At 36.7% G+C, this 26,728-nt stretch overlaps 2 long non-coding RNA genes across 5 annotated transcripts in view; one reads left to right on the top strand and one right to left on the bottom strand.

Moving 5' to 3' along the window:
• The window catches only part of LOC126955609 (uncharacterized), a 72,144-nt gene extending 57,318 nt beyond the window's left edge, over positions 1-14,826 (bottom strand). For 2 of the 4 annotated variants that reach the window (XR_007725998.1, XR_007725995.1), the window contains exon 1: positions 14,217-14,826. This is a non-coding gene — a long non-coding RNA (uncharacterized LOC126955609). The other 2 variants (XR_007725996.1, XR_007725994.1) reach the window with 1 other exon arrangement.
• Positions 1-26,728, top strand: part of LOC126955611 (uncharacterized) — a 132,119-nt gene that overhangs the window by 11,661 nt on the left and 93,730 nt on the right. The gene's annotated exons all lie outside the window — the stretch shown is intronic.

Below are 26,728 nucleotides of genomic sequence, written 5' to 3' on the forward strand. Positions count from 1 at the left end.
TGATTCCCCTCTGGCTAGGGCTGATCTAAGTGCTCCCTTTCTGGATACTGACTGAATTCTACCCTCTGTTGTTTTCCACTATGACAAGTTAGCACTGAATTTCAATGCAAAGTCCCATAATGTCTGCACTCTCTCTCTTCCAAGGACACAGATTCTCCAGATTCTCTCTGTGTCATGAGGTTGCTGAAGGGGGATGAGGGAAGGTGATCTTGGCAATTCAAGACTGTTTTTCCTACCCTCTTAAGTAGTTCTTTCCTTGATGTGATGTTAAAACCAGGTACTGTGATCTCTCACCTAATTTTTTGTTCTTATAAAGGTGCTTTCTGGTGTGGATAGTTGTTCAATTTGCTTTTCCTGCAGGAGGGGCAATCGCTGGAGGGCTCTGGCCATCTTTCTCCACCTCCCACAACTTTTAAAAAAGCAATTATAAGACTTTAATATGAAATATATATTTTAAATAAATATATGTTTATATAATGTATATATTATCTTTATATGCCTTGTATACATTGTATAATCTCCCTCAGATTGTCATCTACCTTTCAATGTAATGTTTTATTATTTTAGATACACAGTTTTAAAAATTTCTGCAATCATATCTACTGTTTTTTTTTCTTTTTTATGGATTTGCATTTAATTTTAGAAAGGCTTCTCTCGGATTCAACATCAGATAAATATTAAACTGAATTATTTTCCTGATTTTAACGTTCTTTCTTCCCCAACCCAATCATTTAGTCCTAGATTTTGCCAAATGAGGTTTTTTCTTTTATTTGGAAAAACATCATTTTAGTTAGATTGATTTTTGAACCTTACTTTCTCTACCTAATAAGAATGAAAGACTATTTACAAATAATGAAGTAACGTGAAATGATCTGTCTAATTTATTTTTTCCAACTGTCTCTGACTTACCAATTTTGAACATATAATCTGGACACTATATATATATATCATTTTGCTTAAATTATTTTTTATATCATTTTTCTTATTCCGGTAGTAGATATAGTTACTTTGCTTGGCTTTACAGTTTTTCTTACCAACTGAAATTCCTTTTTATCATGCTTTTACCTGTTAATTTTGGTTTTTGTCTTGGTTTGCTGGAATATATATAGCTAAAAGTCTTTTGTTATTAGTGAAGCAGGATATTTTCCTGACCCCTTCATGGGACGCACAACAAGGTTGCCTCGTTTACTCAATCCACAGCTCTCAACTCCTTGTGGGAGGGAGTGCGTGAGTGAACAAGGTGGAAACTGGAGTGTATGAGGTGTATGAGTGCTGGAACCAGCTGGCTGCCTTGGCACTGGCAGGGGTGAACTCTGCTCAATTGGACCTGCTGTCTCACATCCCTTGTGGGAGGGAGCATGCAGGTGAGAGAGTGCAGGAGCTGGGGCAAGCGCTTTTGGGTCCTGGCAGGAACGAACAGCACACAGGCCCCACAGAAGCATAAAGGGGGTGCCCCAACAATCCCTGAAGTCCCAGTGGGAGTGTTACTGTGCTCTTTCAGCTCTACCATCTACGAATGGCTTAAGCATTAACAGCTCAGTGGACTCTCTGCATTTTTGGCAAAGGGTCAGTGTGACAGCCTTTTGTATCCACACTCATGGCTCCCGAGCTCTTGTTCAATGTCCAGGAGAAATGAGGTCAGAGGAATAAAGTGAAGGACGGTAAATGCAGAGGATTTTATTGCTAGTGAAAGTGGCTGTCAGCAGGAAGGGGAACTGAAAAGGAAAAGGGGCAGTAAGGTAATCTTTCCCTGAAGTCTGGCCATTTCCAGCCAGATTCTTTTCCGAAGTTACCTTGCCAAACTGTCTCTCTGAAGTCAAGCTGCTTCTCTCCAACATCCAGCCGTAGTCTCTGACGTCCAGCTGCTTTTCCCTGCTCTGCCAGCTGAGTCTGGGGTTTCTATAGGCACAGGATGGGGGACAGAGTGGACTATGCATTGTTTTGAAAAAGGCAACATTTGAGCAGGAAAACACGGATATAAGTTCTCACTTTGTGCCATGGTCTCAGGCTTTGTGGCTTGAGGGTGGGACTTCATCAAGGACCTGCCCTTTTCTGCTTAGAATTTGTCTGCCTCCTGTCCCTATCAATAGTGGTCTGTAGTGCCTTGTCTGAGATTATTTTCAGTCTTTGGGACATCACCTTTTCCATAACTCAGACCAATACAGAGCGTAGGTTTTAGGGTGTATTTATTTGAGTGCATTTGTTTGCTATAAATTTAGTTCATATGTATTTACTAGGTAAGTATATGTTAGAATTTGTTTTTTATAGCTTACAATGGCATTTATTATGAAATAGAAATAATACGTTTTCAACCTGGTATACAACCAGTTTTAATTTTGATGATTAGCTGAATAGGGTAGAAGTATCTTAAAATTATGGCATATTCAGTGCAAACACAACAGGTGATAAGGGATTCTTGAGTGAAAACATTGTGCTGGAGTACACATAACTCCTTTTTATTTTATAGTATTTTTATAAGAACTAGACAAAGCTTTCTATTTTCTTTCTATTCCCTTTTCTTGTAATCACTGACATGTTCTTTATCTATGTATTTACAGATGATGTTTAAATATGGATCCACATTTCCAACCTTTTTCTGATCCTTGGGCATGCTCTCCCTCCCCAGATTTTCCATGGACATTTTCACTTATATGTTGTGTTACTTCATAATCAACATTTAAAAACTGAATTTGTGGTCTTTCTTGTCAGACGCTATCTTCTGACTCCCCTAAATCTCTTAATGTATTGCCTACAATGACTTCCAGCATATTTATGGCCAGGTTTTATTTGAATGTTTTGTCTGACCAGTGGAGAGTACTCCTCTTCCCGCTGATGCATACACATTCCTTCCAAGGTTGTATGTAAAAGCTTACGTATGAGTATAGTGTAGTGCAGCCGATTTAATGAACAGCACAACAAGCCAGTATTCCTCCCTACTTTTTGTTTCTAAAACAGTGTTCCCTCTTTTGAAATAAGAGTAACTAAATTTTTTAATATTTATATTTCCTAGTATATGTCGAGTTCAAGAGCAGGGTCCATATTTATCTGGTTTACTATTGGGCATATAATGCAGCATCTTATAATCACAGACACTTCCTATTCTTCTAAGAATGGCCTATGACTGTTTTTAAAATGCAATATGCATTATAAAGCTAAATCTCAAACCCTTCACCTTCTACATCAATACTTCAATTAAAAAGTATTGATGTTTCCAAAATTTTTGCTTTGGAATTCACCAATGATATTTACATAGCATCTTCACTTTTCTATTTTTATTAAAACAGTTGTAGTTTAAATATATAGTTAATGAATTCTGTACAGATTCATGTAATATCTGTCCTGTGCACTCTGCCAGTATTTTGAGTTGGGATTTTGTCATTAGTTGCTAAGCATGTTTTAGACTTTGGAAATGGGTTACATGAGCTTGACCCCAGGTCATCAAGGAGCATCAGGCTTTCTGCCACAGTTTTCATATTGGCCAACCTTCTCCGGAAATTCGTGGTTCTTAGGTGGGAAGATTGCCTGATTCCAGGAATTCGAGGCTACCATTGAGCTATGATCATGCTACAGCACTCCAGAATTAGACCCTGTGTCTTAAAAACAATCATGATTCTTTTAGAAACTTTCAACAAATACCATTTAACATTTTGGAAAAGCTGAACTTTTGTGCAAAATGTGACATGAAAGGTATAGAAGCACCTTATTCACTGTAGGGCAATGCAGGTTAGTAGCTAATAAGAAATCATATGACAGTAACAAGATGGTGCAATTTTTCACTTGAATGATTTTTCTACCAGTCTAAATAACAAACTATATTATTCTGTTTCATACAATGTATTTTTAAATTTTCTGATTTAAAAAGGAACTAACTAGCTTAGAATGAAACATAATAAAGCTTGTTATTTGTAAATAAAGGGGACTATAATTGATCACAGTTTTAAATCTTGTTCATCTGTTAATTGATATGATTTATAGACACCCTGCCTTCATAAATTTCCTTGTAGATGTTTAGCAAAGAGCAATCTGACAAAATATAGTAAAATATGTGGTTTCAACTCACTAGAACTTTAATCCTCATATGCCTGAGTGAGTTATAGGATAGCAGGAAAATGAATATATGCATTATGTCACTAAGAAAAAATGCACACACTTCAGGTTTCTTTTTTCTTTTTTTTTTTTTTTTTTGAGACGGAGTCTTGCTCTGTCACCCAGGCTGGAGTGCAGTGGCCGGATCTCAGCTCACTGCAAGCTCCGCCTCCCGGGTTTACGCCGTTCTCCTGCCTCAGCCTCCCGAGTAGCTGGGACTACAGACGCCCGCCACCTCGCCCGGCTAGTTTTTTTGTATTTTTTAGTAGAGACGGGGTTTCACCGTGTTAGCCGGGATCGTCTCTCGATCTCCTGACCTCGTGATCTGCCCGTCTCGGCCTCCCAAAGCACTTCAGGTTTCTGAAGACAAATTATAATTTGTAGCAAAATACAAATGTGCTTTACAATAGTTTCTACCCTTTTGCATTACATAAGATACTTCAAAATCTTGGCATCATATCTAAATATTTTATTGTAATATTAAATTTATAAAAACTTTGAAACATGTAGATTGTTTTACTATCTGTACTTTTTATCAAAATTCAATCACTTTTATCATCAACTAAAGCATGTGGCTTAATGTCTAAAAAGTTTTGGTTGAGTTATGTAGCTACAGAATAATGAAGAAACACATGCTAGAACCAAAGGACACTTTTATTTGATAACAAATGTTAACTTTTCACTTACCATTAGCAGAAAAACAACCTTAAAAACCTTCAAGTTTAGTATACGTCATATTCCTCAGAACTTGATAAAAACTAATCCTTACTGTGCAGAATTTCAGTATTCAGTATGACATATAAGGAATTCAGAAAAAAATATCAAGATTTTGGTGCTGGATTAACTCATTATTATTTCCATTACCCCAACACTTTAAACATCCACAAGCCTGGGGCATTACTGAGTATTTCTCAAATCAAATAGTATAGAATAAAAACATATATGAACTAGTTTCAAAAAATTCAAATAAACTCAAGAACTTATTAAGTATAAACCATGCTATGGAGGCTACATGACCTATATGACCATCATTAAATATCTCACTTTGGTTAAGTGGCAAACTTAAGTATTTAGACAAAAAGAGTTAGTGCCAATATGTAGGGACTTCATTTTAAGCACAGTAGGCATGAAGGTTCAGATGAATTAAATGTTCTATTTTATTAATTTTAATCCTGACAATAATCCTATAAGATATGAAGACAGTGAGTGTCAGAAACATTATGAAAATTGCCTACAGCCACAGAGACAGTGATTGACAGGACTGAGTTTTACCATAGACCTGTTGTTCTTTAAAGCTAATGCTGTTTCCACTGTGTGAACACATATTAGAAAAAGTTCAGAAAAGAAAACGAGTAATGTGAATCTGGTGAGCAGAGAAAACCTAATGGAATAAATAGGCTTTAAGTCTCTCTATCTAAGATTTAGAATAATTAGATATGGGAAAGGAAAGGAAAGGAGATTAAGCTCTCCTGATTGAGGTAATGGTGTAAGCCACAAGACAAGCATGTAAGACTTCTAAGTATCATCTCTTTAGCTAGTTTTTTATTTTATTTCTACATTCACTATTTCTGCACCTCATCACACATCATATTTGAATGTTTGCCTGAGGCTACAAACTAAATAAAATACCTTTTGATATTACTTATTTTTCTAATATAGATATCAGATTAATCCTTAGAAGAAGAAGTTCATTCATTCATTCAGTTACTATTGTTAAAATAAAAACTTTATACAAATTAAATTTAGAAGAGTTTATTTCTAAACTCTTCTAAACAAAGAATGATCCATGAATTAGGCAGCACTCGGAACCGGGAGAGGTTTAGAGAGCCCCACTCATCAATGTGGGCAGGCTGTATTCATAGACACAAAAAGGAATTGAGGTAAAAAAAAACAGCTTGATTTGTGACAACTTGTCATTTGCATTATTTGGGCATGGTATGATGAGGCATTTGCCTTATGTGTACATTGTCTGACCAGTTTGCCTCCAATGATTGGCTGAAGCTTGGCTTCTATAATTGGCTGAGACTCAGCAGTTTGTTACAAAAATATATTCTTAAGTTAGGTTGCAGTTTGTTTACTTAGCAAATTAGGTTGTAGTTCATGATGTAGAAATTCGAAATACAAAAGCAGTGGTAGGCTGCTTTAACAAGTCACCCTTTTGATATCCTCTCAGTTTTAAAAGATTGACCAAAACCTTGGGCATTGATTCCATACTCTGTCACCATCAGAATGGATTTGTTTGGTCTCATTATGGAATTCACAATTTACGACATCAGGTTAGTTGAATGATGTTTTATGTACCTTTTGTGTTGTCATTGTTCTAACTTTAGTCAGACTATTTGACATATAGTGGATGGCTGCATCCAGAGCATTTGAGACTTGAGAGACCACAGTGCACCAAGGAATCTATTATGACAGCTCTAAAGAGGATAATACTAAGAAACTAAAGTATATGAACTTTACAAATTGAAACAATCAAAATCAGATATATAAATATCAAATATATAAAAAATGAGACAGAAGCAAAAATCTTGTTTTAACTAGGTAGCTTTTTTGTTGATTTCCTGAAACTGAGTTTCTGTCATACCAGATTTTTTTATCTAAATGTAGCAGGAGGTGTTAGCTATTGCTAACACCTTAGTTCAGCCAACAAATAGCTCAATGCAGTCATGTTATCTAAAATAATTTAAAGATATTTTTAATTTAAAGATATATTTAGCAAGATAATTTAAAGAAGTTTCCTGGCAACTGTAGAATCAACTATAGTGGCTAATGTTTGAGACAAATTTTGATTCTTGACTTTATTTACATGTATGCCATGTCAAGGAAGAAGCATTCTACAAAAAGATGCCAATTTGGTGGGATTTACATTTGCTGGCAAATTTTGCTTTATTCTGTGGTGCAAATTAAAAGGTGTACAATGTTCAGCTTCTCATTGGTTATAGATTGGCAATGATACTGTTAAAATCTCTAAAACATAGTGGTCCCTTATTTTTCACTTATTGATACATGGAGTTGCCCATGCATATGGTTAAATGATAATTATATTGTTACATTCTCTATGTAAATATATGTTTTAGAGAGGCACAACAGACAGTTCCCTGTGGGATGCCTCATGCATTAGGACTAATTAGTAGGGAAGCACTAGTAATATTTATCCAAGACTCCATTACTGAATTATTGCATAACTGGAGGCTACCAACATGTAGGGAATTAGGGTTATAAATTTGTCTGCAAAAGGTCAAAATACATTTATTTTAGTTTTTAAATTTAATATCTGGTATAATATTACTGAAAAACCCATACTATAGGTTCTGCTTTCTGTTATATTTAAACAAGGAATCTGGATACCTAAATCTGAAAGCCTAACCCTGTAGAAAAGAATAGATACTGCAGTTGCGATATTAGTAAAATTTGGTAGAGAGTAAAGCAGATAATTTTTAAGATCATGTAAGGATTTAGGTTTCACGTAACATATCCAACATGAGGTTCCCTGCTTCTGAGGAAAAACCTCCCTGCCTAGTTTTAGTTTTGAGGTCTCCAATGGCTGTGTAGTCACAAGAGTCTGGAGGGGCTGTCTTTAGGAGAGAAATGTGGATCCAAGACTCAAGAACCTGAATTATTGCTGCCGTATGATTGGTAAGAACTTGGTATGCTTAGGATTGGTTTGGATGAGCCACAGGCAAAACACTGCCTAACTTCAAATTATACTATAAGGCTATAGTAAACAGAACAGCATGATACTGTTACAAAACAACACATAGATTAACGGAACAGAGTAGAAAACACAGAAATAAAGCCTCACACTTATAGCCATGTGATGTTCAACATAGCTGACAAAAACAAACAGTCGGGAAAGCACTCCCTGTACAATAAATGATGCTGGGATAATGGACTAGCCATATGCAGAAAAATAAAACTAGACATTTACCTTTCAGCACATACAAAAATTAACTCAAGATAGATTGAGGACTTAAATGTAACCCCTCAAATTATACAAATCCTAGAAGAAAACCAAACCTAGGGAATACCCTTCTTGACATTGGCCTTGGTGAAGAATTTTTGGCCAAGTCCCCAAAAGCAATTGCAACACAAACAAACATTGACAAGTGGGTTCTAATTAAATGAAAGAGCTTCTGCACAGCAAAAGAAATTACCAACAGGGTAAACAGACAACCTCTATAACAGGAGAAAATAGTCACAACTTTGCATCCAACCAAGTTCTAATATCCAGAATCTATAAGGAACTTAAATCAATCAGCAAAAACCACAAATAACACCATTAAAAAGTGGGCAAAAGACATGAGCAGACATTTTTCAAAAGAAGACATATAAGGAGCCAATAAACATGAAAAAAATGCTCATCTTCACCAATCATCAAAAAATGCAAATCAAAACTACAGTAAAATACCATCTGATAGCAGTCAGAATGGCTATTACTAAAAAGGTAAAAAACAACTGATGCTGGTGAGGCTGCAGAATAAAGAGAATGCTTATACACTGTTTGTAGGAATATAAATTAGTTTAGTCACTGTGGAAAGCAGTTTGGAGAGTTCTCAAAGAACTTAAAACAGTTACCACTTGACTCAGCAATCCTATTACTGGGTATATACCCAAAGGAATGTAGATATGTTCATTGTCGTGATATTCACAATAGTAAATAAATGGAACCAACCTAGGTGACCATTGATGATGAATTGAATAAAGAAAATGTGGCACATATATACCATGACATACCGTACAGTCATAAAAAAGAATTAAATCATGTTTCTCACAGCAACATGGATGGAGTTGGAGGCCATAATCCTCAGCAAATTAATGTAAGAACGAAAACCAAATACTGCATGTTCTCATTTACAAGTGGGAGCAAAATATTGAACACACATGCACGTAAAAATGGGAACAGTAGACACGCAGACTACTAGAAGGAAGAGGAATAGAAGCGTGCATGGGTTGAAAAACTACCTATTGGGTACTATGCTCACTACCTGGATCCAATATACCCATGCGACAATTCTACATATGTACCTCCTCTATCTAAAATAAAAGCCAAAATTAAAAAAGTAAAATAACTTGATATGATCCCTTACAATGCAATTCAGTAGTGGTCTTTCTCTGGTGTCATATCCATATGATGTAATCTTCAGGTTCTAGATTGTGAAAGGTGTGGTTGTCATTAGTTGGTGGGCCATTTAAAGGCTTATTTTATGTGGTAAAAAAGACACTTAGGCATAATGCATTCAAGTCTTGGAATGCTGAATTTTGTCAGAGTTTCTAAGAACAGGAGATACATATGATTTTATTATTAGGGGGTATAGGCCTTTCATTAATTATTTCATTAGGGGTCAATCTGTTTTCTAATAAGAATAGATCTAATTATCATCAGTCTGCTAATATCTTTGACAAAGACAATACAATTGATTCAATTAGCTTTGCTTAATGCCTTTGTGTTTGTAATGCCTTGTTTAACTGCAGTGAAATGAATGCTTCTATCACTGAAGATTTCTCCAGGAATGTCCCATAAAGGAAACACATTTTGTAATAATCTCTTAGTTACTATTATAGAATCAGCCTTTCTTCATGGGAAAGTTTCTATACAACCAGAAAACATACACTGAAATTAGCACTTGCATGAAATCCATTGGTTAGTATTTAAAGGGTCCCTCAAGTGCTGGAAATTAATCACCCGAGTTTTGTACTGTCTTATGGAATATGAATTTGACAAATCAAATATTGGTTATAAATCATTTTCACAATGTTAGAACAATTACCAAACCAATTTTTAATTTTTAAAATATCATTTGATCTATTCTATGATGAGTCATAGAGTAGACCTAATGGAAAAATAGAAGCTTTAAAGACTCTGGAAGCAGCAGGCAGTTGTCTAGGCTTTTCATGAGATCACACTTAGCATTAGATTTAGATCTTCATAAACATCACCTTTGTTTCTCCAATTCAGGTATACAGCATTGTTTCTTAAATAGATTATCATAGGTAATTTGACTTGGATCAAACTTATGAGGCTCTTTCAAATTGCATATTTTAATAATCGCAATATTTTAATAATAAAGCCACACACTTACAGCCTAGCATGAAAATCTACCAAATTTAGTTTAACATTCCTGATATTCAATTAATTCTGTTCTGCTTCATGTTTGGGTTAGTAGTTTTGTGGAGCCAACCAGTTTCTTTCTTAGAGTTCTGGAAATTCTTATCAGGTCCAAAAATATGACCTGATTTCTATGGATTTTATAATTCCTGGAATACATATTAATAACATGTCCATATAAATGCAATTTTAAAAAGTTAGCATTACTGATTATTAGGCAATGCTTCTTATTAATTTAATGTATCAAATAAGCCCAAATAGTTTAATATGTCTTTTTACAAGGAAAGAGACAAATCCTTTGGAGATGTTCCAAAAGCACATCCGGAAAATCCAGAAGTTGTTTCAAGCTCAAGAAACAAAACTTAATTTCGAATTTTGAGTTCAGAAAGTTTGTCAAAAATATCAAGAGTTTAAAATACTTGATCAAAATACAAGCATAGGCCACTTAAATGATAGTTATTCATTTAACTAGAGGGAGAACTTAAAGACTTCAAAGGCAAATACAGAAAGTTACATAGTTATGAAAAAACCTGTTTTAGTAGAGAGGACTCAGTTTTTTAAATGTAATGAAAGATCTAATAAAGACACATAAAGCACAAGATTAAACAGGGTAAAAGAAAACTTTTACTTCCCAGCCCAATTTCCTAAAAGGTAAACACTTTTTACAATTTCCTATTAAGAGCCAACCAATACTCCAAGAGCACTGTTTGTTTTAACAGAGGATCAAATTGTTAACAGAGAAAACAAAATTCTAGTTTTGCATCAGTGAATTTTTTAATTGATGCTAAATATTTAGAAAAACTTAATAATTCCTTTTTAATCTTAGCCAGCTTCATAACACATAAAATTTTTTATTTCACAAGATTCATCTTCCACAAACCTTCTACAACTTTCTTATTTACTCAGGCTTTGTGCTAATACTTTTTCTCTTCCCACTTTGAAACAATTAGTCATTCTACTTTAGGACAATAATGACTCTTTTTCCCTTAACAGAACAATTCTTTCCTACCTCATTGCTTTAATTAACAAAAACTTGTCTTACTTTCCTTGCATATGAAGTTGTTGCCCTTATTATTTTTAGTTTTAATTAGCATATATTAATTAGAATTTTAATTATTAGCATTTGCAAATCATTCTGTGGATTAACACCATTTTGCAATTTCTGAAAATATGTGCGTCATCAAAATATGATTTCTTTTTGTTTCTTAACAGACCAAAATATACTTAAATTCTTCATACTATATAAAAAACAAGAAGTCCAAAGTAAATAAATTTAAACTTGTGTTCATCAATTAATGTTTCAGTATTTTATATTATATTAAAATAATCTAGATATTTAATTAATATTCATTATTTAAATTTGCAAAACTTCAAGGTGCAAGTTGCCAAAGGGATTTGGGAAGCTATTTTTAAGTAGACACATTGTAACACAAAACAAAGCTAGCCATCATCAAGTTTTTTCCCCGTTGGCTATTTGTATAGCATGTAAATGTCATCATGAAAGCAAACACCTGAAACCATAATTTTAGTTTGTTTGTTTTATTGCTGTGCTTGATATACATGAAATAATGGACATTGCTTCTTCATTTGCACATTGTTCTTACATTGAACTCTTAGTTCTATAAACCAAAAATAACATTCAGTGATCTCTGCAATCATCTGAATGGACTCCCTCTCAGCCAGGGCACTCTAAAATTTACCCTGAAAGACTGGTTAAGGCCATGACAGGAAGTGGGGTTTGGACATTCCTCATTATTCCCCTCCAGTGTTAATGTTAACATAAATCTTAAGTCTGATAAGAAACACTTACAGTCTATTCTTTCTAAGCCCTGCTACTTGAAGGCTTCATCTGCATGATAAAACCTAGGTCTCCACAACCCCTTATCATAACCCAGACATTTTTTTCTATTGACAATAACTCTTTCAACCAATTGCCAATTAGAATATGTTTAAATTCTATGATCTGGAAGTCCCTACTTTTAGTTGTCCTGCCCTTCCAGATCAACCAATGTGAATGTTACATATATTGATTGATGTGTTATGTCTCCCTAAAATGTATAAAATCAAGCTGTACCCCAATCACATTGGGCACATGTCATCAGGACCTCCTGAGCCTATGTCATGGGCACATCCTTAACTGTAGCCAAATAAACTTTCTAAGCTGACGGAGTCCTGTCTAAGATATTTGAGGTTCACATTTTGGTGAAGATGAGGGGACTCTGAGTGGAGGTTCCCCTGACCTTTGACATATCTCCTATTGGTACCAGCTTGAGCTATCTTTATGGCTCAAACCAATAACACAATTTTCTCAGACCTGCCCCCAATGCCAAGAGGATCCCTGATCTCCCAAATTTTGACTGAGATCTAAAGTTTATTTTGCTGTAAAACTTTTTTGGAGATTTACTTGATTCCAACAATGAAGGCAAGTTTTCCTGCTTCCATGATGGCGGAAGGCAAGTAACTCCTATCTAGGATGATGGAGAGCAGTCCTCAGCCTGAGACCCATTCCTAGATAAGTAGCTGAAGTTGTTTTATTTTTATTTTTATTTTTTCTGAGTAAAGTTAAGATTAAGAACCAGTTGATCTTAACTTCTCCTTATGATTAGGACACTCAGCAATCATTTTTTTGCCATTGTTTGTTCCAATATTTCTTGCATCAGACTTTACCACCTCTACCTTACTTGGTCAAATCCTTATAAGAATTCCAGATTATGGATAACAAGACCTCTCTGAATTGGCTAAAATTCCTCTGAGCTGCAAAAGAGAAACAAAGCAAAGCAAAACAGAACCACGCACTTGGTTTCTGTGTTTGCTTCCTGTCTTTAAAAAAAACAAATGTTCTTTCACTTACCTTTCTTTCCCTCATTTCTCCTTCCCTCATCATCATCTTTGGTACCAAGAAAAAGTATAGAGAAGGCTTCTAATGACTTGAACCCCTAAAACTCAGAAAAAAAGATGATGCTCATCCCTTTTTGGGGTGTTCATTTTGCTTTGTGAAGTTCCAAGAGTCATGGACAGATTCTTCTTAGCTCTTCTTTCCTGTATTGCATGACCTGACCTGACCTCTTTGGCTTTTGAGGGTGCCAGATATTACCTTGAACTGTGAGAGGATTTGACTTTGGCATGTGTAATGGTTAATGTATTAGTTTATGGTTAATGTATTAGTTTATTAGTAATGTATTAGTTTATCAACCCCTTTCAGTTATGGCTGGAGTGTCTCTGACCCAGGGCACCAAGTCCCTAGGCTGAACAAAGTATGGAAACCTTGGGTTCAGCCCATGAAACCACTTTTTGCTTTTAGACTTCCAGCCTGTGATGAGAGGGGCTGCTGTGAAGACCTCTGACATTCCCTGGAGACATTTTTCCCATTGTCTTGAGGATTAACATTTGACTTCTCATTACGTATAAAAATTTCTGCAGCCAGCTTGAATGTCTCCTTAGGAAATGAAATTTTATTTTCTATCGCATTGTCAGGCTGCAAAATTTCTGAACTTTTATACTTTGCTTCCCTCACAAACTGAATGCCCTTAACAGCACCCCGTTCAGCTCTTGAATGCTTTGCTGCTTAGGAATATCTTCCTCCAGATATCCTAAATAATCTCTCTTAAGTTCAAAATTCCACAGATCTCCAGGGCAGGGGCAAAATGCTGCCAGTCTCTCTAAAACATAGTAAGGGTCACTTTTGCTCCAGTTCCCAACAAGTTTCTTATTTCCATCTGAGACCACCTCGGCCTGGACTTTATTGTTCATATCGCTATCAGCATTTTTGTCAAAACCATTCAACAAGTCTCTAAGTAGTTCCAAACTTTCTCACAAGTTCCTGTCTTCTTTTGAGCCCTCCAAAGTGTTCCAACCTCTGCCTGGTATGCAGTTCCAAAGTCACTTCCACATTTTCAGGTAACTTTTTGGCAACACCCCACTTCCAGTACCAATTTACTGTTTTAGATCATTTTCACGCTGCTAATAAAGACATACCTGAGACTGGGCAATTTACAAAACAAAGAGGTTTAATTGGACTTACATTTTCATGTGGCTGGGGAAGCCTCACAATCATGGCAGATGACAACGGAGAGCAAGTCACATCTTACCCGGAGGGCAGCAGGCAAAGAGAGAGCTTGTGCAGGGAACTCCCATTTGTAAATCCATCAGATGTTGTGATACTTATTAACTACCATGAGAACAGCATGGGACAGACCCACCCCCATGATTCAGTTATCTCCCACTGGCTCCCTCCTACAACACATGGGAATTATGGGAGCTACAGGTGAGATTTGGGTGGAGACACAGAGTCAAACCCTATCACAGTTTCATTCAGGTACCCACTTCCACCACTCTCCTCATGAGAAGGAGTGTTGGGGCATAGAGAAGACCACGATAATAGGAAAGTGTTGAACAGAGTTGGCAGAGCATATAGTCCATATAGTCATCAGGGGTTTGAGAAGAGGGGTATCCATCAACCTTGAGTTTCTTATGAAAGAAGCAAAATTGACTAGAGAAAAGGGAAAACTAATTCTTAGAAATTTTTCTCTGAAAATGGTCCAAGTGTCAATTGGATAGGTTCAGACATGGAGACTTTTTGGACTTGATTTGAAACTCCCACCACAAAAGTATTCTCTTTTCTCTCTGAGACCTTGGCCAATTATTTTCCTGGAAGTGAAGACTTTGAGGGCTTCTTCTAGTAAAATAAATAAATAAATAAATAAATAAATAAATAAATAAATAAATAAAATTAATAGTTTGTGACAAAGGGAGGGCTCCCTCTGATGGCTGGTGTAAAAGTGGACACTCTGCCAATGGCTTGTTTACAATAAAGGCAGATATCCCAGAGCACTGGGTGTTTTAGTTTAAGACCCACTGGATTAGGTTTAAAATATGTACAAAGACATTCTCTTGGTCCCTGCCTGACTAGTAGGTAGGTAGGTAGTCAGGCAGATATGAGCAGAGCAGGGGAGGGCTCCCACTCAAGGAATGTCAAGGGACCACCAGATGATGGTTGGGTGATTGTTAACTGTCTCTCTAAAATAATAATTGGTTGCAGCCAGTGTCGGGGAAAGGCAGCCTCCCAATAGATAGAACCATCTGAAACTGGTAACCAGTAGCTTCCTGATAAGATCTCAAGAGTTGGGCGAGTGGACTCATGTATGCACACTAAGAGAAAAAAGGGAAGAGTTTAACTGATAGATGACCTTATGGGAACATTCGGACAGGTAAAAGAAGAATGCCTCAAGTGAGCATGTGTATAACTCTAGTAAATATGCTATGCACGCAGCCCCTCCCTGGTTCTGGCAGGCCACTGTACATGCAGATAGCCCACCTCAAGGGAAGAATCAGGGGAGAAGTCATTCAAACCCAGAAGCATGCCAATGTATAAGAACTCAAGTCAAAGGTCAAACATTACACAATCTCTCAAGTTGTCTACTTGGCCCTTGTCCAAGTGTACTTTATTTCCTTTCATTCCTGCTCTAAACTTTTTAATAACCTTCTCTTCTGCTCTAAAACTTGCTTTGGTCTCTCCTTTGACTTTATGTCCCTCCATCAAATTCTTTATTCCAAGGAAGCAAGAATTGAGGTTGCTGCAGATCCATACAAATTCACCACTGCTAACACTTGTATTGATGTAGCTATAAAAATACGCATCTATTCACCTTTTGTAAGAAGTTTTCCTACTGTGGACATTGTAACTCAAAGTTATCTTAGTATGATTTACATGTTCCTCTAGAAAAGCAGTGATTCTGGGTCTACAGTTTTTATAAATGTAATTGGCTGATGCCCCAGATGGAAGAGTTCTAGACTCCTTGGATCCAGATGAGCCCATGGTTCTGTCTTGTAGTAAACCCACCTATCTATTGAACCCAGTTTAGCTTATGTCTAATCTAGTCACACACCTGAAGCCTCCCTGCAGGACCCAATCCTGTCTCTGCATGACTTCCATACCCACTCTAGATCAAAAGTGCACATATAAACTCAGAGAACTCAAAACACAAGTTTGTGGAGCTTGAAGACGAGAGAACTCACTCCCACTCCCACTGCTGTGAGAGATCACTGGGCACAATGGGCCCTGGTGGGTACTTTCTCTTGGTCACTGAGTGGTTTCAGGGATTGTTAGATGTCTACTTAGGATTCCAGTCTGACAATGAACTGGTTTTTTTTTTTTTTTTTTTTTTTTTTTTTGAGTAGTAATATGTTTAATGCTTTGAGGAACTCCCAAACAGTTTTCCACAGTTCTACACCACTTTACATCCCCACCAACAATATATGAGGTTTCCATTTTCTCCACATACTTGCCATCAAAAATTATTATTATTTTTATTATAGCCATCCGAGTGGGTATGAAGTGACTTCTCATTGTGGTTTTGGTTTGCATTTTCTTTTATTTATTTATTTTATTTTTTTGTTTTTATTTTTTTACATGTCTTTCCTTTTTTAAAATTTTTTTTTATTTTTTATTATTATACTTTAAGTTCTAGGGTACATGTGCACAATGTGCAGGTTTGTTACATATGTATACTTGTACCATGTTGGTGTGCTGCACCCATCAACTCGTCAGCACCCATCAACTCCTCATTTACATCAGTTATCACTTCCAATGCCATCCTTCCCCCTTCCCCCCTCCCCATAATAGGCCCCAGTGTGTGATGTTCCCCTTCCCAAGTCCAAGTGTTCTCATTGTTCAATTCCAACCTATGAGTGAGAACATGCGGTGTTTGGTTTTCTGTTCTTGTGATAGTTTGCTGAGAATGATGGTTTCCAGCTGCATCCATGTCCCTACAAAGGACACAAACTCATCCCTTTTTATGGCTGCATAGTATTCCATGGTGTATATGTGCCACATTTTCTTAATCCAGTCTGTCACTGATGGACATTTGGGTTGATTCCAAGTCTTTGCTATTGTGAATAGTGCCGCAATAAACATATGTGTGCATGTGTCTTTATAGGAGCATGATTTATAATCCTTTGGGTATATACCCAGTAATGGGATGGCTGGGTCAAATGGAATTTCTAGTTCTAGATCCTTGAGGAATCGCCATACTGTTTTCCACAATGGTTGAACTAGTTTACAATCCCACCAACAGTGTAAAAGTGTTCCTATTTCTCCATATCCTCTCCAGCACCTGTTGTTTCCTGACTTTTTAATGATCGCCATTCTAACTGGTGTGAGATGGTATCTCATTGTGGTTTTGATTTGCATTTCTCTGATGGCTAGTGATGATGAGCATTTTTTCATGTGTCTGTTGGCTGCATGCATGTCTTCTTTTGAGAAATGTCTGTTCATATCCTTTGCCCACTTTTTGATGGGATTGTTTGTTTTTTTCTTGTAAATTTGTTTGAGTTCTTTGTAGGTTCTGGATATTAGCCCTTTGTCAAATGAGTAGATTGCAAAAATTTTCTCCCATTCTGTAGGATGCCTGTTCACACTGATGGTAGTTTCTTTTGCTGTGTAGAAGCTCTTTAGTTTAATTAGATCCCATTTGTCAATTTTGGCTTTTGTTGCCGTTGCTTTTGGTGTTTTAGACATGAAGTCCTTGCCCATGCCTATGTCCTGAATGGTATTACCTAGGTTTTCTTCTAGAGTTTTTATGGTATTAGGTCTAACATTTAAGTCTCTAATCCATCTTGAATTAATTTTCGTATAAGGAGTGAGGAAAGGATCCAGTTTCAGCTTTCTACTTATGGCTAGCCAATTTTCCCAGCACCATTTATTAAATAGGGAATCTTTTCCTCATTTCTTGTTTTTCTCAGGTTTGTCAAAGATCAGATGGCTGTAGATGTGTGGCGTTATTTCTGAGGACTCTGTTCTGTTCCATTGGTCTGTATCTCTGTTTTGGTACCAGTACCATGCTGTTTTGGTTACTGTAGCCTTGTAGTATAGTTTGAAGTCAGGTAGCGTGATGCCTCTGGCTTTGTTCTTTTGACTTAGGATTGTCTTGGCAATGTGGGCTCTTTTTTGGTTCCATATGAACTTTAAAGCAGTTTTTTCCAATTCTGTGAAGAAACTCATTGGTAGCTTGATGGGGATGGCATTGAATCTATAAATTACCTTGGGCAGTATGGCCATTTTCACGATATTGATTCTTCCTATCCATGAGCATGGTATGTTCTTCCATTTGTTTGTGTCCTCTTTTATTTCACTGAGCAGTGGTTTGTAGTTCTCCTTGAAGAGGTCCTTTACATCCCTTGTAAGTTGGATTCCTAGATATTTTATTCTCTTTCAAGCAATTGTGAATGGAAGTTCATTTCTGATTTGGCTCTCTGTTTGTCTGTTACTGGTGTACAAGAATGCTTGTGATTTTTGCATATTAATTTTGTATCCTGAGACTTTGCTGAAGTTGCTTATCAGCTTAAGGAGATTTTGGGCTGAGATGATGGGGTTTTCTAAATATATAATCATGTCATCTGCAAAGAGGGACAATTTGACTTCTTCTTTTCCTAACTGAATACCTTTATTTCTTTCTCTTGCCTAATTGCCCTAGCCAGAACTTCCAACACTATGTTGAATAGGAGTGGTGAGAGAGGGCATCCCTGTCTTGTGCCAGTTTTCAAAGGGAATGCTTCCAGTCTTTGCCCATTCAGTATGATATTGGCTGTGGGTTTGTCATAAATAGCTCTTCTTATTTTGAGATATGTTCCATCAATACCAAATTTATTGAGAGTTTTTAGCATGAAGGGCTGTTGAATTTTGTCAAAAGCCTTTTCTGCATCTATTGAGATAATCAAAATTGATAGACCGCTAGCAAGACTAATAAAGAAGAAAAGAGAGAAGAATCAAATAGACGCAATAAAAAATGATAAAGGGTATATCACCACCAACCCCACAGAAATACAAACTACCATCAGAGAATGCTATAAACACCTCTACACAAATAAACTAAAAAATCTAGAAGAAATGGATAATTTCCTGGACACTTACACTCTCCCAAGGCTAAACCAGGAAGAAGTTGAATCCCTGAATAGAGGAATTCAATAGCAGGCTCTGAAATTGAGGACTCAATAGCAGGACTCAATAGCAGGCTCTGAAATTGAGGCAATAATTAATAGTCTACCAACCAAAAAAAGTCCAGGTCCAGACGATTCACAGCTGAATTCTACCAGTGGTACAAGGAGGAGCTGGTACCATTCCTTCTGAAACTATTCAAATCAATAGAAAGAGAGAGAATCCTCCATAACTCATTTTATGAGGCCAACATCATCCTGATACCAAAGCCTGGCAGAGACACAACAAAAAAAGAGAATTTTAGACCAATATCCCTGATGAACATTAATGCAAAAATCCTCAATAAAACACTGGCAAACCGAATCCAGCAACACATCAAAAAGGTTATCCACCAGGATCAAGGGGATGCAAGGCTGGTTCAACATATGCAAATCAATAAACATAATCCAGCATCTAAACAGAACCAAAAACAATGAAGTGTTAAAAGAAAAACTTTAGACAAATTAAATTTCTAAGGGTTTATTTAGCAACAAATTTTTATTTATTTATTTATTTATTTATTTATTTATTTATTTATTTATTTATTTTGAGATGGAATCTCGCTCTGTCATTCATGCTGGAGTGTAGTGGTGTGATCTCAGCTTATTGCAATCTCCACCTCCCGGACTCAAGCAATTCTCCTGCCCCAGCATCCCGTGTAGCTAGGACTACAGGTGCATGCTGCCATGCCCAGCTAATTTTTTGTATTTTAGTAGAGATGAGGTTTCATGATGTTGCCCAGGCTGGTTGTGAACTCCTGAGCTCAGGTATTCTGCCTGCCTCGACCTCCCACAGTGCTGGGATTACAGGCGTGAGCCACTGTGCCTGGCCAGCAATGAAGAATTTATAAATCCGGCATCAGTCAAAACCAGGAGAGGTTCAGAGGTCTCCATCCAGCAACACTGACAGGGAGGGTTTATAGACAGAAAAAGGAACTGAGGTACAGAAAGAGTTTGATTGGTTACTGCTTGGTATTTGCTTTGTTTGAACATGGTATGATGAGACATTTACTTTATATATGTGTATTGTATTAGTCCATTTTCATGCTGCCGATAAAGATATACATGAGACTGGATACTTTATAAAGGAAAAAAGGTTTAATGTGTTCCATGTGTCTGGGGAGGCCTCACAATCATGGTAGAAGGTAAAAGGCACATCTTACATGAGGGCAGACAAAAGAGAATGAGAGCCAAGTGAAAGGGGTTTCCCCTCATAAAACCATCAAATCTCATGAAACTTATTCACTACCATGAGAACAGTAAGGGGGAACTGCCCCCATGATTCAATTATCTCCCATTGGGTCCCTCCCACAACATTTGGGAATTATGGGAGCTACAATTCAAGAAGAGATTTGGGTGGGAACACAGCCAAACCATATTCTTCTGCCTTGGCCCCTCCCAAATCTCATGTCCTCAAATTTTGAAACCAATCATGCCTTCCCAACAGTTCCCCAGAGTCTTAACTCATTTCAGCAGTAACTCAAAAGTCCACAGTCCAAAATCTCATCTAAGACAGTGCAAGTCCCTTCTGCTTATGAGCCTATAAAATCAAAAGCATGTTACGTATTTCCTAGACACAATGGGTGTACAGACATTCAGTAAACACAGCCATTCCAAATGGGAGAAATTGGCCAAAACAAAGGGGCTACAGGCCCCATGCAAGTACAAATTCCAGCAGGGCAGTCATATCTTAAAGCTCCAAAATGAACTCCTTTGACTCCATGTCTTGCATCCAGGTCATGCTGATGCAAGACATTGGTTCCTGTGGTCTTGGGCAGCTCCACCACTGTGGTTTTGCATGGTACAGGCTCCCTCCCAGCTGTTTTAACAGTCTGGCATTAAGTGTCTATGGCTTTTCCATGCACATGGTGCAAGCTGTTGGTGGATCTACCATTCTGGAGTCTGAAGGACAGTGGCCGTCTTCTCACAGCTCCATTACGCAGTGCCCCAGTGGAGACTCTGTGTGGTGGTACCCACCCCACATTTCCCTTCCGCATTGCCCTAGCAGAAGGTCTGTAAGAGGGCCCTGCTCCTGCAGCAAACTTCTGACTGGACATCCAGGCATTTCCATACATCCTCTGAAATCTAGGTGGATTTTCTCAAACCTGGATTCTTGATTTCTCTGCACCCACAGGCTCAACATCACATGGAAGCTGCTAAAACTTGGGGCTTGCACCCTCTGAATTCATGTCCTGAGCTGTACGTTGGCCCTTTTTAGTCATGGCAGGAGTGGCTGGGACACAGGGAACCAAGTTCCTAGACTACACACAACAGAAGGATCCTGGTCCTGAACCACAAAATCATTTTTTCCTCCTGGTCCTTCAGGCCTCTGATGGGAAAGCCTGCCTCAAAGGTCTCTGACATGACCTGGAAACATTTTCCTCAGTGTCTTGGCAATTAAAATTTGGCTCCTTGTTTTTTATGCAAATTTCTTTAGCTGGCTTGAATTTCTTCTCAGAAAATGGGTTTTTCCTTTCTATGGCATCATCAGGCTGCAAATTTTCTGAACTTTTATTTTCTGTTTCCCTTTTAACACTGAATGCTTTTAACAGCACCCAAATCACATCTTGAATGCTTTGCTGCTTATAAATTTCTTCTTCTAGATACCCTAAATCATTTCTCTCCAGTTCAAAGTTCCACAGATCTCTAGGGCAGGGGCAATATGCTGCAAGTCTCTTTGCTGAAACATAGCAAGAGTCACCTTTACTCCAGTTCCCAACAAATTCCTCATCTCCATTTTAGACTGAATTTCATTGTCCATATCATTATCAGCTTTTTTGTCAAAGTCATTCAACAAGCGTCTAGAAGTTCCAAACTTTCTCACATATTCCTATCTTCTTCTGAGCCCTCCAAACTGTTCAAACCTCTGCCTGTTACCCAGTTCTAATGTTGCTTCCACATTTTTGTGTATTTTTACAGCCACACCCCAGTCTACTGGTACCAATTTACTGTATTAGTCAGTATTCATGCTACTGATAAAGACATACCTGACACTGGGTCATTTATAAAGAAAAAGATATTTAATAGACTGACAGCTCCATGTGTCTGGGGATGCCTCGCAGTTGTGGTGGAAGGCAAAAGGCAAGTATTACATGGTGGCAGACAATGGAGAATGAGGACCAAATTAAAGGGCTTTCCCCTTATAAAACCATCAGATCTCATAAGCCTTATTCACTACCACGAGACCAGTATGGGGGAAACTGCCCCCATGATCTAATTATCTCCCACTGAGTACCTACCACAACACAAGGGAATTACGGGAGCTACAATTCAAGATGAGATTTGGATGGAGTAACAACCAAATCATATCACACATGACCTGGTCAGTTGGCTGCCTGTAATTGGCTGAAACTCAGCTATTTGTTACAAGGATATACTTGTTAAATCGCAGTTTAGGAATGTATGAATACAGGGATTTGGAGATCAGAGGCAGCTTTTGGCCAAACTTAAATTAATTTAGCATAATATTAGGCTGGTGCAAAAACAATAGCTGTTTTTGGTATTACTTTTAATGGCAATGAAAAAAAAACTGTGATTGCTTTTGTACCAACCTAATACAGTTATTGAATTTATTGAATGCCTACTTACTATATGCCAGAAACTATGGTAGTTGCTGGAGATTTTTTAGTAAGTAAAAATATAGGCCGGGCACGGTGGCTCACACCTGTAATCCCAGCACTTTGGGAGGCTGAGGCAGGTGGATCACAAGGTCAAGAGGTTGAGACCATCCTGGCTAACACGGTGAAATCCCATCTCTACTAAAAATACAAAAAATTAGCCAGGCATGGTGGTGGGTGCCTGTGGTCCCAGCTACTCAGGAGGCTGAGGCAGAAGAATGGTGTGAACCTGGGAAGCAGAGCTTGCAGTGAGCCTCTGCACTCCAGACTGGGTGACAGAGTGAGACTCCGTCTCAAAAAAAAAAAAAAAAAAAAAATACATATATATATATATAAAATGTCCCCTTTATTGGATGTCAGAATCACCATTGAGGAAATCATTTGACAGTGTCTTTAAAAGTATGCTAGATGAGAGGTGGGAGAGCTCAAGTTTTGGTTCTGAGTTTGTACCTTCCTAAAACTGGAAGTTATAAACCACAGTTTGTGGAGTAGGTTGGGCCTTGATATCTTAGGCAAATGTATGCATTAGTTTTCCAAATTAAGAAGCCAAGGCTGTGAATCAGATGTGATAAATATTTCATATATAATGTAGAACAATCTTTTTCTTTAAAAACAGTATAATAATGTTGATTTTTCTTTGGTCCTGTGTTCTTTGACATGCCTTCAAGAATGTTAAGATAGAACAAAATTCTATTTTGTGTGAGGCTATCCACACAGCCACAATGTGGGCTGGACTTATCTAATGATCTGGAGCTCTGAGGTAAGCAAACTATTTATTTAGATATCTAATTTGCATTTTAAGAGAAAAAATGAATTTTCCTTAACGTCCTTAGAGGCATGGTTTCAGAAGACTTATTTTAGTGCGGTTTAATTTTAAACTCCTTTTTCTCATAAATTTTGGGAGACAGATTAATTAGACATTTTAAACCCTTTTAAAGGTTTTAATACAGACAGTTTTGCTCCACATTTGAAGAAATTGGTCTATATGTAGAAAATAGCATTAATGAGGAATAAGTCTGGAAATTTAAGATACAGAGTTGATCCTTGAACCACACAGATTTGAAATGCAGAGATCCACTTGCATGGAGTTTTATTTTGTTTTCAGTAAATACAGCTGATTATCCATATTGGCAGGTTCTGCATCAGCAACCAAAGCAGATCCAAAATACAATGTTCATGGAATGTGAAACCCCCCTCAACGGAATGTTGATTTTTGTATTTGTGGCTTCTGATATCTTGACAATGAAACTTGAATATATGTGGATTTTGGTATCTGCCAGCAGTTCTGGAACCCCTGCAGATACTGAAGGACAACTGCAGTTATTTATTTCCTAACAAACTTGTTTTCCAAACAACAATATCATGAATGTATTTGCTCTGGAAATTTTAATTTGTGACACACTGACACCATCTGGCTCAATAAGACAAAAAGACCTAAGAAAGAATAACTTATCAATGTTATTCTTGAATGATTTTAAATAAAGTGAGAAAATAGTCTTAAGTGATAAGAGTTGACAAAACAGTGTTAGAGAAATGAAGCCTTTAAAGTAACATTGCAGGGCTATACAAACAGAGGGATCTACGTAGGTCTTAAATTTAATACACAGGAAAAGTTGTATCTTATGTGAATGGTGCTTATTGGGAAGTTAGAATTGCAATGAAAGACTCTCAAAGGGAAAAAAATACCCTTTAAATAGCAAAATATAAACAAAGAAGATACTTTAATATTATTGCCAGAAGCATTGTTGACAGTTACATATGATGAGTTCAAAAAGATTTAGGTACCTCAATATTTAATTTCACAGAGGATTATATAAAATACTGTCCTATATAAGCATATTAAAAAGTCCTTATATTGTTTAATTATTTCTGAGTTTTATTTTTAACTTTCTTAAATTATAGTTAAATGCTAACCTATTTCTACATATTAATATATACTCATTTTTTCTCAATTACCATATTAAAAGTGAAATATGACCTCAGTTCTTTAATACCAACTTTTCTTACCACTTGGCCTTGGTAAGAATTTTGTTTTTACTTTCCTGATTTTTCATATAAACAATAAATGTGACCCACCATAGTGCTTAATAACAGCCTTAAATTGTATGGAAAAAAATTAGAAGAATAAATTAGATGATAAAAACTTACTTTTAGTCTTAAAAATTGATATCAAACTAGGTACTTAAGGTATACTTCGCTGCAATTGTATATTTATTGTTGTATTAAAGAACAGAAATAATAAAGTACTGGTTAGAATTCTTTTGGTTGTTAATAATTGTAAAAAATAAATAACTCAAACCAACTAGTCAAAACTATGCACTCTTTGTAGGTACTGCCTACGGCAGCTGGCGTATAAAAGCACCCCTCAGGTAAAGGGATGTAAGTGGACATGAACAGTATTAATCATATATAAATATGTAAAAAAGTGTAAGAATAGTACATGATGCCTTGTGTGATAGACTATATCATACTGGACCTTAATGTATTCATGCTTCTTTGTATCCACATCCTCTCCCACATTGACTGGGCATGGCCATGTGACTTGCTAAATGGGACCACAGCAAAAGTGACGTAAATAAAAGTGAGAAAAATTCTTACCCCTCAGGAATTGTTTTTTATTCCTAGGAATACTTCTTTTTATTATTATTATTATTATTATACTTTAAGTTCTAGGGTACATGTGCATAACGTGCAGGTTTGTTACATATGTATACTTGTGCCATGTTGCTCTGCTGCACCCATCAACTCGTCAGCACCCATCAACTCGTCATTTACATCAGGTATAACTCCCCCCTCCTACTTCTATAATGATGTGAAGAAGCCTGGGCTGGCCTGCGGAAGGATGAAAGACCATGCAGAAAGCAGCCTCAGCTATTTCAGGTGAGTCACCAGACATGTGAATGAGATGATCCTATACATCGGCCTCAGCTTAGTTGCCTTTGCCAGAATTGCTCTACCAAACCTACGCATTATGAAAAACAATAATTATTTGTTAAATTTGGCCGATACATAATACATCTTGGGGTAGATGGTTACCAGTTAACAAACACGAAGTGGTACACCATATTGTGCTATACTTATTTCTTTTCCTTAGGAAATTGACAAAGTGTTTTACTGATGTTAACTTGCAATGCATTTAAAGACAAAAAAAGAAAAACCTTAATCCAACATTGACATTTCATTCCGGCATCTTTAATGGTTTGATCAGAATAATCAGTGACTCATAATTATAATTGATGCATAAGTGGGCACACTTTGATATTAAAAAAGTGAGGTAATATACATATTACTAAATATGATAATGCTAGTAATTTTCCTACTCAACTTATGTTTAAGGACATGTCACCAACAGTGGTATTCAACTTCATTTGAAATTCAAAACATTAAAGTTAATTTTTAAACACTTTTATTGAGTTGAAGCTAAAGAGTTGAAGAAAAAATAAGAAAATTAAGATTTCATTTCATATACATGTAATGGATGTATTTTGTGGTAACGCACTTTTAGTGTTTAGGCCACTATGAAACTAGCAAGATAGTGGTTTTAAGTGCTGACCTAGTTATTTTGAACCTATAGCTCTGAAAATGCATGAAGCTCGTTTTAACATAAAATATATGGTTTTAAGATTAAATTAATTCTTCCGTATATTGCATTCTTTCCTCCACCACTTTCCTCTCTATAGGTATTTGTATATATATTAACTCTTTGACAAATTGAGTAGATATTATATCTGAGTCAACACGTGTATATATGCACATGAACACTAAGAAAGGACATTAACATTTCTAAAATATGTCAGATGTACTGACATAATAAAATTCAAATTTCCCTGTCACTTAAGAAAAATTTTATTTTTATTTTACAAATGTGGAAATGGGTTTCCAAATGAATTAGCTAACCTGTTGGTCACATAATAATTTAGTGGGAAAACCAGGTCTCAAATCAGGT

This window comes from Macaca thibetana, chromosome 5, assembly GCF_024542745.1.
Source record: "Macaca thibetana thibetana isolate TM-01 chromosome 5, ASM2454274v1, whole genome shotgun sequence".
Taxonomy (NCBI): Eukaryota; Metazoa; Chordata; class Mammalia; order Primates; family Cercopithecidae; genus Macaca; species Macaca thibetana.